The sequence below is a fragment of the Notamacropus eugenii genome, chromosome 5 (genome assembly GCF_028372415.1).
Source record: "Notamacropus eugenii isolate mMacEug1 chromosome 5, mMacEug1.pri_v2, whole genome shotgun sequence".
Taxonomy (NCBI): Eukaryota; Metazoa; Chordata; class Mammalia; order Diprotodontia; family Macropodidae; genus Notamacropus; species Notamacropus eugenii.
Window position 1 is genome coordinate 122292544 of NC_092876.1, and position 3316 is coordinate 122295859.

Genomic DNA, 3316 nt, shown 5'->3' on the forward strand with positions numbered 1-3316 from the left:
CAATAATTGTCTGTGACATTTAAAGAACTAGTGAATGAATTGTAGCATAAGGTTGAAGAAGGGTCAACGTCATTATGATTTTCAAAAAATAAAAATAAAAAAGACTATTCCAAGTGTAAGCCAGTGAGTTTAACATAAATTCCTTTGGGAAGGGGGAATCTATAACATATCATTAAAGAGTGATTAAAAGAACACTACTTGCTTTTTAAAAAGCAAGCAGTGATCATAAAGAGCTGAAAGGGACACAGCAGGGAAAGATCTTGTAGACTAAATGTATGTCCCTTTTGATAGGGTTACTTGACTGGTAGATCTGAGGAAGATATCAATTTATATTCATCAAATCATTTAACCAAGCAACCCTGGGGAACCCTTGTAGAAATCTGGAAAGTTTTAGACTAGAGAATAATACAATTAGGTAGATTTAGAATTATGTGAATGAATGATCATTGATAGTTAGTGTCTACTTGGAAGAAGATGCCTGGGAGGAATAACTAGGTCAGAAGACCTAGAATCAGGAATCTCTGAGTTTAAATACTTCTTCACACATGGATGAGCTGTGTAATACTGAGTGAAGCCCTTAAAATCTCTGTCCCTCATTTTCTTCACCTACTAAACATATACATATGATATGTGGTGTGTGTGTAAACATTTTTGTGTAATTTGTGTATGTGTATATATGTATACATGTACGTATATGCATATATACATAGATACACAGAGAAACATATACATACAGTTGTGTGTGGGTGTGTGTGTAAATGTGTATGTAAGGCTGTAGGGATCTTAACTATCAACTAATCTAAGTCCAACTATGTCCTCTTGCAGGTAAGGAAACTGAAGCCTGAAAAAGTAAAATTATTTCTCCAGTTGAACCCATATAGTAAATACGAGATTAGAAATTCATCCAGCTATTTCCATTACACAATAATATGTTTATTCATCCCTTAATTGAACACCTCCAGTGGTGAACTCACTACCCTCAAAACCTAAGAATAATTATCTCTCTAAAATGCTATGGCCACATTTCCCCACTAAATTTATTAAAGGCCATTGATGTCTTGAACTAGGAATACATTTAGATGGTAGGCTGCATGGATGGCTATATGCCACTCAATATGCAGATAATTGAGTATGAGAAAGGAGAAAGGGAAAATATTAATGAGGATGAGCCAACACATGAATTTTCAAGGTAATTTCAAGCTCAATACTAACCTGCATATCATTCCAAATTAACATTATAAATAGAAAAAACATTCCTTAAGAGTAATTCTGGACATAAAATGTATAAGCATTCCCACAAAGCAGAAGAGAATTAGATTACTTCTTTGCCCAATTAGTTTTATGTTAGAGTAAGTAAAGAGACAGACAGAGAGACTGAGACAGAGACAGACACACACAGATAAAATTATATGTATCTATATCTATAGATAGATAGATAGATAGATAGATAGATAGATAGATAGATAGATAGATGGATGGAGAGAGAGACAGAGACAGAGAGATAGAGATGGGACAGAGAGAGGAAAGAGTACTCAGAATACCTTTGTATCTTTAAGGAAATCATGTTCTAAGGCTGAATAGCTGGGATATTTGCATGCTTCTTAACTTCTTTTTTTTTTTTCCAAGCCAAATTGTATCCAGCTTTATTAAAGACATTTTTCATAAACAATCATGGTAATTCAGGCAGGACATGGGCTACGATCGGCAACAACAACTTTCAAACTCCCCTCCTCCGTGGACTACCAAAAACATAAAGTCACTCTAAAACCCAATGAAGAATCTTTGTTTTATACTTTAAACAGGGAAAGTTTAGAGTGAGGGTGGACATTTTCACATTGAACGTATGTTATTTGACAGCTTTTCACGAGCCTACCCTGACTTTGAGGAAAGGAAATGAAAACTGCAGAATTCTTAGTTGGAAAAGATCCCCAGTATGAAAGGAACTTCGGCTCTTTTAGGGAGGCCTCCTCAGGGCCATAATTCAGGTCTAGATCACCTGAAACACTGGTATCCAACACAATTGATTTGGGGGTAGGGGGAAGGAGGGAAATAGGGGCAGGTCCTGATAGGCCCCTGGGTTTGGAGGAGCCAAGTTGATGCTTAGGGCAGACAGGGAAGAAGTACAAATTTTTGAAGTTATTCGCACCTACCCCCACCGGACAGGCTGAGGGTATCAGTGTTGATATCTAAGTATCTGGGGTGTGCGTGTGTTGTGTCAGGGAACCTCCTTTTGGTATTCAAGAGAAGTCCTCTCAAAAACTAGGAGGGGAAGAAATCCCTGCCCATTTCAACCCAGCTTCTGAGACATCCTATCTGTAACATCTGCCCCATCCCCCCAAAACAACAACAAAGCTTTCTGTGTGCTAACAACATAGCTTAAAAAAAAGTAAAACAAAATTCTGCATTTTTTTAAAACTTGATAAAAAATAGTATTTCAAACTGTACAGTCACCAGAAGTACACAATTATCAAAAATTCACACAATTCACTTGGCATCTCCAGCACCTTCAGCTTTCTGTGCCTGGTCTGCTTTGGCATCTCCATTCTCTGCACGGTTGTTCCCATCCTTACCCGAGTCAGCCTTTCCCTTTTTCCCTTTAGGTAACTTCTCTCCCTTCTTTGTAGGTGCCTTTTTGGGTTTGGGTTCTGGCTTCGGAGGAGCAGGTTTAGCAGATAACCGTGCAGATCTCCTCTGTGGTCCGTCCTTCCCCTTGGTCTTGTCTCCCTTCGCATCTCCTTCAGCCTTTCTCTTCGGCATGGTGGTGACAGCGGCGGAGTCCGGGCCCGGGATGCAGCGGCTGGTCCGGGGGTCGCTCCCGTCTCCTCTTCCTCACACTGCTTGGGCTCCGGAGCGGGGGGGTTATAAAATTTTTCTCATGCTTCCTAACTTCTTAGGAGGGTTTCAGGACATCTGCTTCCTGCAATTCAAGAACTACGCCAGATACAATGTTGTGTGGAAATTCCATGTCTTTAATCCATTCTCCACATAGCTACCAAAGTGATATAACTAAAGCACAAGGCTAACGATATATGTCCCTCACTCCACAAAAGTTCCAAGAGCTCCCTATTTCATACAGGTTTATTACCCATTCATGCACTTTGTACTCCAGCCAAACTATCCCCACTTTTTCTTTTCTTCAAAGATATTATCTTTTTTGTTTCCTTTTTTTAAAAAAAGAATGTTTTCTTTTGTTTTTCTCAATTACCTGTAAGCACAATTTTTAGCATTTTGTTTTTTATAATTTTTGACTTTCAAGTTCCCTTCCTCTTTCCATCCCCTCCTATCTCTAGAAAAAGGCAAGAACTTTGATGTAATT

The 3316-nt window shown here is 38.7% G+C and overlaps 1 pseudogene; it reads right to left on the minus strand.

The window, feature by feature from the left end:
* Positions 1-2387: 2387 nt before the first annotated feature.
* LOC140508890 (non-histone chromosomal protein HMG-17 pseudogene) lies at positions 2388-2765 on the minus strand (annotated as a pseudogene).
* Between the last annotated feature and the right edge of the window lie 551 nt (positions 2766-3316).